This window comes from Balaenoptera musculus, chromosome 6, assembly GCF_009873245.2.
Source record: "Balaenoptera musculus isolate JJ_BM4_2016_0621 chromosome 6, mBalMus1.pri.v3, whole genome shotgun sequence".
Classification (NCBI taxonomy): Eukaryota; Metazoa; Chordata; class Mammalia; order Artiodactyla; family Balaenopteridae; genus Balaenoptera; species Balaenoptera musculus.
The window spans coordinates 45,507,970-45,518,050 of NC_045790.1; positions in this window are offsets into that span (position 1 = coordinate 45,507,970).

Below are 10,081 nucleotides of genomic sequence, written 5' to 3' on the forward strand. Positions count from 1 at the left end.
TCTTTCATTTCATTTCTAATTCTAGTAATTTGAGACTCATCTCTTTTGTGTTGATTAATGAAGCTAAAGTTTTGTCAATTTTTTTAGAGAATCAGCCTTCTAAGTGATTTTCTTTATTATTTTTCTATCCTCTATTTCATTAATTTCCACTCTAAGCTGCTATTTCTTTTCTTCTTGCTTTAGGTTTATTTCGCTCTTCTTTTTCCAGTATCTTAAAGTAGAAGGTTAGGTTATTGATTTGAAATGTTATTTTTTTCACAAAATAAGTATTTACAGCTATAAATGTCTTTATGAGCACTGCTGTTGCTGCATCCCTTAAGTTTTGGTATGTGTCTTCATTTTTATTCATTTCAGAGTACTTTTAGAGTTCCTTTTTGATTTCTTCTTTGATGCATTGATTATTTAGGAGTATATTGTTTAATTCCCATATGTTTCTGAATTTTCCAGTTTTTATTGCTATTGATTTCTAGTGTTGGAAAGCATATTTTAGTATCATGTCTATCCTTTTAATCTTTTAATTATTTGTGTCCTGTATTCTTCATTAAGACAATCTTTTAATTATTTCTGTCTTCTGCACTTTAAATTCATTGAGGTTTGTTTTATGGTCTATGGTCTGTCCTAGAGAATGTCCCATGTACACTTGGAAAGAATGTATATTCTGTTCCTGTTTTGTGGAGTGTTGTATGAATGTTCTATAAATGGTTGGTTTACAGTGTTGTCCAAATCTTCTATTTCCTTGTTGATCTTCTAGCTCATTGTCCTATCTTTTATTGAAAGTATAGTGGTGAAATCTTAAACTATTGTTGCTTTTTAAAAAATATTTATTTATTTTTTAATTTTGGCTGTGTCAGGTCTTAGTTGTTGTATGCGGATCTTTGTTGTGGCATGTGGGATCCTCCACTGTGGTGCGCGGGATCCTCGCTGCAGTGCGTGGGCTCTGTAGTTGCGGCACACAGGCTCTCTAGTTGTGGCCCGTGTGCTCAGTAGTTGCGGTGCACTGGTTTAGTTGCCCCGCAGCATTTGGGATCTTAGCTCCCCCACCAGGGATCGAGCCTACGTCCCCTGCATTGGGAGGTGGATTTTTAACCCCTGGACCACCAGGGAAGTCCCAAACAATTATTATTGACTTATCTATTTCTCCCTTTATTTTTCAGTTTTGCTTCATATGTTTTTATGTTCTATTAGGTGCACATTTGCTTATAATTGTTATGTCTTCCTCATGGATTGACTCTTTAATCATTATAAAATGTCACTCTATGTCTGGCAGCATTTTTTTAATGTGTATTTTTTCTGACATTAGTATAGCCACTCCAGGTTTCTTGTGGTTACTGTTTGCATAATATATCTTTTTCCATCCCTTTACTTAGAATCTATTTGTATTTTGAATCTAATATGTCTCTTCTGTAGATAGCATGTAGTTGGATCTTGTTGTTTTTAATCCAGTCTGACTATGTCTGCCTTTGAATTGTTTAATGTAGTTACATTTAATGTGATTATTGATATAGGCATAATTGGTTTTATTGTGCTTCACTTTATTGCACTTTGCAGATATTGTGTTTTTTTACAAAGGAAGGTTTGTGGCGTTGAGCAAATCTCTTGGCGCCATTTTTCCAACAGCATTTGCTCACTTCATGTCTCTGTGTCACATTTTGGTTATTTTTGTAATATTTCTAACTTTTTCATTATTATTATATTTCTTATGGTGAGCTATGGTGAGTGACCTTTGATGTTACTACAACTTGCTGAAGGCTCAGGTGATGGTTAGCATTTTTTAGCAACAAAGTATTTTTATTTTTATTTATTTATTTATTAAGAAAACACACATTTGCTTTATTATTTATTTATGTATTTACTTATTTGGTTGTGTGGGGTCTTAGTTGCGGCAGGCAGGCTCCTTAGTTGCAGCTTGCCAGCTCCTTAGTTGCAACTCACCAGCTCCTTAGTTGGCGGCATGTGAACTGTTAGTTGCAGCATGCGTGTGGGATCTAGTTCCCTGACCAGGGATCAAACCTGGGCCCCTTGCATTGGGAGCGCGGAGTCTTATCCACTGTGCCACCAGGGAAGTCCCTACTTATTTTTTAAAAATTTATTGGAGTATAGTTGACTTACAATGTTGTGTGCAATAAATTATTTTAAGATTAAGGTTGTGCATTGTTTTTTCAGACATAATGCTATTGCACACTTAATAGAGTACATTATAGTGTAAATATAACTTTTATATACAATGGGAAACCAAAAAATCCTTGTGACTTGCTTTGTTGTGATGTTTGTTTTATTATGGTGGTCTAGAACCAAACCTGCAATATCTTCTAGGTATGCCTGTACTTGGATTTATATTTGCCATTTTACTTTGTGTTTTCTATGTGTCTTGTGTCTTTTTTGTTCTTCTGTTCCTCCTTTACTGCTTTCTTTTACATTGAATTAATATTATCTAATCTAGCATTTTAATTTCAAAACCCATTGTTTTTGCACTATATGTTTTTAAAGTAACTTTCTTAATGGTTGCTCTACGGCTTACAATATACATCTTAACTTATCAGAATCCACTTCACATTTATATTAACTTAATTCTGGTGAGATTTAGAAAAGTTACTCTTACCTAGCTCTATTCCCTTTCCTATGTTTTCTGTTAATATTGCTATACATATTACATCTATAAATGTTACAAACCCAATAATACATCATTATAATTATTACTTTATATAATTTTATGTCTTTTAGACTAGCTGAGAGAAGGAGAGAAAGTATATATTTATAATTTTTGTTATATTAACCTTTTTATTTATCATTTCTGGTTCTTTTCATTTATTCTTGCAGATTCAGGGTATCATCTGGAGTTATTTCCTTATTTAGCCCAATACAGCTTTGCTACCATGTACTTCCTTTGTGCTGTTATCAGCAAATATATTACAATTTTATATGTTATAGGCCCAAGAATACATTATATACATAATGTTTTATACAATTGCTTTTTAAATTGGGTAGGAGAAGAAAGGAGTAAAATATGCATTTATGCTGTTTTTATAATTTCATAATTACCTTTACTGGTGCTCTTTGCTTTTTCATAAGAATTGAATTATGACCATTTGGGGTCACTTACTTTCAGTCTGATTAATTTCCTTTAAAATTTCTTGTAAGGAGGGTCTGCTGCTAGTAACAGGTTCTCTGTTTTTATTTATCTGGGAGTATCTTTAATTTGCTTTTATTTTTTAAAGATAGATTTGCTGAATACAGCATTCTTAGTTAATAGTTTCTTTGAACACTTTGAATATATTATTCCACTGCCTTCTGGCCTCCATTGTTTCTGCTGAGAAGTCAGATTTTAATCCTATTGGGATTCCCTTGTAGTGATAAGTCATTTTTTTTTCTTCTGTAAAGATTTTCTGCTTATCTTTGGCTTTCACTATTTTTACTATGATGTTTCAGTTTGTGGATCTCTTTGTGTTTTCCTACCTGGAGTTGGTTGAGCTTCCTGGATGTGTAGATTATTATTTTTCAATAGATTTGAGAAGTTGTCAGCCATTATTTCTTCAAATATTGAGGCACTTAATAGTGTCCCACATTTCTTTGAAGTTTTGTTCATTTTTCTTCATTCTTTTTTCTATTCTTCAGGTTGCATAATCTTTTTTGCTCTTACTTTAGATCTGCTTATTATTACTTCTGCTAATTCAAATCTCCTATTGGCCCTTTTAGTGAATTTTTCACTTCAGTTATTGTAATTTTCAACTCTAGAATTTCCATTCTGTTCTTTTTTATAATTCCTGTCTCTTTATTGATGGTCTCTACTTGCTGCCACATTTCATAATGCCTTTTTTGCTCTTTAATCATGGTTTCCTTTAGTTCTTTGAACATATTTATAATGGCTGCTTTGAAGATTTTGTTAAATTTGATATCTAGTTGCTCTCACAGGCAGTTTCTGTTGCCTGATTTTTTCCCCAGTGTATGGGTTATACTCTCCCGTTTCCTTGCATGACTAATTTTTGTTGGAAATTAGATATTTTAGATAATATATTGTAGCAACTTTGGGTACTGGTGCCTCCCTCTGGTGCTTGTTATTGTTATTTGCTAGTTTATTGGTCAAGTAACTGGCTGTACTCTTTTAGTAGAGTCTATTTCTCTCTTGCACTGGTAAGTTCTGATATTGCTCCTCAGGGAGCATATTCTTGGGTTATGTCTACAGTCACCCTGGGTTAACAGTGGTTCTTTTGGGGTTCTCTTTGGCTGACTCTGTCCCTGACCTTAACCAGATGTTGAACTCTACTAATTGCTAGGTGATTGTTTAATTACTTTCAACAATGCCCTGGTGCATAAATTGCTCACCAGCTGAACCAGTGAAATTCAGAATCCTTTGAAGGGATAGTTCTGGAAGTCTGTTGAGATTTTTTTCTGACTTCAGGCAGTCTCCGCCCAGCTGTGTCCTTCCCAGATTCTGTCACACAAACTAGCCAGCTTACAGTTTAGCTTATATGTCCAATGATTCTACCAATACCCCAATTGCCCTTACCACAACCTCTACTAAATTTGAGAGCACAAGTAGGCTTGGACTTCTCCACACTCTGTTGCAAATGAAGTCAGTTCCTTTTGGAAGAGAATAGCTCCCTGGTTTATGACCTGCTCTCCCTCAAGGCAAAATCTCTGAATTACGGCTATGGAGCTGGAAGAGGGGACAATGGCAAGCTTCTCTGTCAGTGACACTCCCAATTTAGGAGCTGAGTGCTCAGTGGTGGTAGGGAGGGGACAATACCTTCAGCTCTTTTTGTTTGACTCTTGTAGCACAGAATCACTGCCTTACAAACCAGGAGAAAGATGACTGGGGCTCAATATTCTCATCAGCACCACACCCAGGGTACAGCCTTCTTGGGGGCTGGGCAGAAGAAGAGAGAGCCACCTCTCACCTACACTTGCCCGTAACTTAGCCTCAGTAACAGATAGGTGGGGGTAGGATAAGAAATACTAACATACTGCCTGTGCTGGGATTGTAGCCCTCAAACTGGGAGCTGGATCCCTGTGTTCTTGGCTGTACCCAGTCTGGAGTAAAGTTTCCATCTTGCTGAGTCAGGAGGGAGGAAGGAGGAAGCAGATCTCAGTTCAAATACCACAGACTCTCAATATTCTTAAATTGTAGAAAATTTTCTTGAATGTGTGTTTCTCTATTTGCTGTATATGTCCTTCAACCATGTCCAGAGATTTTAACTGGTTGTTTTAAAATAATTTTCACTAGTTTCACTGGTGAGTGAATCCACAGAGTTCCTCATGCTGTAAAGCTGGAGATCAGAGTCACACCACCCACTCTCTTTATTTCCTCTTTCTGGAAAACGAATTCTCTTTAATAAGATCTTTGTTAGAATTTCTGCTACACTTTATGTTTCACGCTGTCATATTTTCCATCTCTTTCTCCGTACATCCTGGGTTTCCCCTTTAGTTCATAATCCAGCTCACGAATTATCTCTAAAACTCTGTCTATATAACTCTCTTTTGAGTTTCTAACTTTATTGATTATATTTCAAATTTCCTTCAGTACTATTTAGTATTTTTTAATTAAATCTGCCTAGTATGTTAAGGTAGTCATTTTTTTCTTGTTTTCTTTTCCTATGGCTTTGTTCTTAATCATTTATCCAATGCATATTTTATAGTGTATATCTGACCCATTCTTAAATTCTAAGGAATTTTGATTTCTTGCTTACTAAGCTTGTTTGGCATGAATGACTGTTAAATTTTATGAAATGCTCTTTCTGTGTAAATTAAGATGTTTTTAGTCTTAAAATAAGGAGGCTGTCATCTGACTTTTCATGTATTTAAATGGAGGTAACTTTGAATTAGAATATCATTTTTTTAGAAACTCATATTAAATTGATGGATAGAGGCATTAAAAGCTGAGGGTGCTAAATCCAAGACAGATGAGACGTTATGTGGCCCTTGATGGAAAAGCACGCCACCTCCTCTGAAATAGCTTTGAAAAAAAATCTGTCTAGATTCAACGTAGCAATTTAGAGGAAGTACAGAGGATAGAGGATTATATTAAATTATGCTATGGGGATGCAGTTACAAAAATCTGGATTATATAAATCTCTCAAGGACAAACAACTGGGTTTCTTCAAATAAACTGTAAGGAGAAAGAGTGCATATGAAAGATTGGGAGAGGGGAGAAAGGAAGAGTGAAAGGACCAGGAAGAGAGGGAGAGTGAACACAGAGATTAAAAGAAACATAAACTACATATCAACTGATTGCAATGTGTGGACTTTAACTGCCTCCTGATTCAAATAAACAATGTGTAAAAAAATGGCATTTATGAAACATTTGAACTTTTGAGTATTCTGTGCATAGTTGACATTAAGGAATTTTTATTCATTTTAATGTGTACTAGTGGTGTTGTGGCTATCTTCAAAATATTTATCCTTTAGAAGTAACAGTGAAATATTCAGGGATGAAATTATATATGTGAAATGCTTCAAAAGAACATGGGAGGAGAATAGTGGGTAGGAGTGTAGAATAAACAAATTGTCTATGAGATGATAATTCTTGAAGATGGGTGATGGATACGGTTAATTACTGTTTTTTGTATTTTTGCATATATTTGGAATTGACTTTCCTATTACTTACTACTTTGGCTTTGTAATTTTGATTCTTACAAGGAGGGAATTTGTAAAGTGAGGCCAAAAAGAGTAGTTAACGAGTGCATCATCACTTTCTGATGTGTAGACTTTTTAAGTTTGGATCATCTGTGAAACTGAGGGCATGGTTTGAAAACACTGACAATTTCCTGTTCATTTTCCCTTATATGAAAGCATTCGAATGCTTTTTTTTTTATTGTGAAGAAATGTGCTCTGCAACAAAATACCTGTGAAATCAAGCATATCTTTTTTTCAGTTACATGCTGAATTCTGAAACACTTATATGTTTCAGTGTTTGTTCTTTTTCAAAAACCATTTTTTCAGGATCTTATTGATATGATTAGTTGTTCAATTTCCATGTCTGTTCAGTTTAAACTACTGACTGAGGTAAAACCAATAACAATTTATCGGTTGCTCATTAAGTGTAAGGCATGTGCCAGGCTTTTGGGAGTGGCACCTAAATCACTCCACAATTTATAGAAACCTACAATGTCCTTGGGAAGACAAATTACATGACAAGATGAACAACCCCTGAAAGATGTAAATAATTGTCAGGGCAACAGAATGTTATATAATTTTTTTGCCAACTCAAAATTCAATACCCAGAATTCCTAATTCCCTCCACCCTAATTGTTTTTCAACTATATTATACCCTGATTAATCCCCACCTCTGCTAAGATAACAAGGGGGCATTAGTTGGGAAAATAGGAGAGAATGGGAAAAAGGGCTCTATTAATACTAATTAAGGCACCAAAATAAGATACGTACATTCATTCATTCTCCTGGAAAATGTGGACTTTTGGCTTCTGTCATGCCAGAACACCATGATTGTTATCATCAATGGAACAATTACAGGGAGTGGGTCTCCAGGCTCATATCTACCCACAGGCAGGTCCCGCTTTGCCTGGGGGGTTCTTAATTAGGACTATGTTGATAAAACATGTGAGACGCTGAGAAGCTCTGATTTATTTATGATAACTGAACCCACTCATCTTTCTTCTCTCCTCCAATCTGGTAGAGAAACAGAAGAGATTTTTAATGCTTGCAGTAAATCACATAGAACACATTTGGCAGCAGTTTTACAGTCTGGTTTGCTCTTTTCCCCTTTAGCCTGACGATTGAAGGATACCTTTTTGCAAAAGGGAGAAATAAGCTTTGTTCTTAATTATTTAGGATCTAGCTTATCACTGATAAATGAAATGAACAAGGTTGGTATATAACAACATTTTGATGAATGATTGATTACTTTTATCTTCAGAGAGATGGACACATACCCTGTACTGATAGACTAGACAACGAATCAGATCTGACCAATTCCAGATAAATGAAGAAGTTTGGGAGACAAGTGACATTTTCATGAATGATTTACTACAAATACATGAAGATAGATGGAGTCATTCAGAAAGTAGTTTTTCTTTATGAAATATTGCTTTTAAAATCCAGTCAAAAGATTGAAAGAAAGTAGGTTTTTTTTTTTTTTTAATTAATTAATTAATTTGGCTGCGTCAGGTCTTAGTTGTGGCTCTCGGGATCTGCGATCTTCATTGCGGCATGTGAGATCTTTTAGTTGCAGCATGCAAACTCTTAGTTGCAGCATGTGGGATCTAGTTACCTGACCAGAGGTTGAACCCAGGCCCCCTGCATTGGGAACGCAGAGTCTTAGCCACTGGACCACCAGGGAAGTCCCTGAAAGAAAGTAGGTTTTAACATCATAGTTAAAACAAGAAAAAAAAGTTACATTGGATTATCCAGGAAAATGCAATTACCAGACACAAGATTCAAACCAGGCAATACATTTAATAATTTTTTGAACACCTAATATGTAGGTAATATTCTTTTCCAGGATTCCTGCTCTTCCAGTGTTCATTATCTAGTTGGGGGAGTAGAATTTGTACATAAGTAAAATCATTCTAATAAATGGTCTGTGAGTAATATGGACTTCAAGTAGTTTGGGAGTACAAAGGAGAGACTGTTTACTGTGGGCTGGTCTGCCTAGGGTTCCTAGGGAAAAGTGATTTGAACTAGAAATGAAAGGATGACTGAAATTTCAGTAGGCAGAAATGTCATGGGCTTATACATTTATTTAACAATTATACATAGTAACTCTCATGTGTAAGTCGCTATGCTAAATAGACAATGAATCAGACAGTTATATTGGGTTGGCCACAAAGTTCGTTTGGGCTTTTCCATCAGATGTTAAGGAAAAACCCGAATGAACTTTGTGGCCAATCCATATTAACTGTGTGACAACGTACTGTAATAGAACAGGGTGTTTGTGGAACACAGAGGAGAGACAGCAAATGAGCCAAATGAAGAGGGGTGGTGATGGAGCAAAGAGGACCCTCTTCCAGGTGGAGAGACTGCAGTTAAAAAGGGCCAGAGGCAAGAGGGGGCCCAGACTGCTTGGAGCTGCAAGCCGAAGACTGCTCTGTCCACTATGGTAGCCCTTTGTCACATGCAGCTGTTGAACACTTGAAATATAGCATATGCGACTGAGACACTGAATTTTAGTTTTATTTAATTTTAATTAACTTAAGCTTAAAAATTAACATCTGCTTCAGTATACTTGGAACAACTAACAACATGTGAACCTACTTTCTGAAAGTAAATTTTATTAAATTTAAATACAGATCAAATATTTCTGATGACAGTTTAGAATCCAAGTTGAGGTGTAAAATTGGTATAAAATACAACCAGATTCCAAAGGTTTAGTATTTGTAAAAGAATGTGTAAAATATCATAACTTTTTAATATTAATTATATGTTGACATAATATTTTGGATATATTAGGTTAAGTAAGTTAATTTCACCTGTTTCTTTTTACTTTTTAAAAAAATTTTATTTTATATTGGAGTATAGTTGATTAACAATGTTGTGTTAGTTTGTGTAGAGCAAAGTGATTGTTATACATATACGGGTATCTATTCTTTTTCAAATTCTCCCATTTAGGTTATTACAGAGTATTGAGCAGAGTTCCCTGTACTATACAGTAGGTCCTTGTTGGTTATCTATTTTAAATATAGCAGTGTGTACATGTCAATCCCAAACTCCCAATCTATCCCTCCCTCCACACCCTCCCCACCCCAGTAACCATAAGTTCTATCACTAAGCCTGTGAGTCTGTTTCAGTTTTGTAATAAGTTCATTTGTGTCATTTTTATTTAGATTCTGCATATAAGCGATATCATATACTATTTGTCTTTCTCACTTAATATGATAGTCTCCACGTGCATCCATGTTGCTGCAAATGGCATTATTTCCTTCTTTTTAATGGCCGAGTAATAATACATTGTATATATGTACCACTTCTTCCTTATCCATTCATCTGTCAATGGACATTTAGGTTGCTTCCATGTCTTGGCTGTTGTAAACAGTGCTGCAGTGAACACTGGGGTGCATGTATCCTTTCAAACCGTATTTTTCTCTGGATATATGCCCAGGAGTGTGATTGCTGTATCATATGGTAGCTC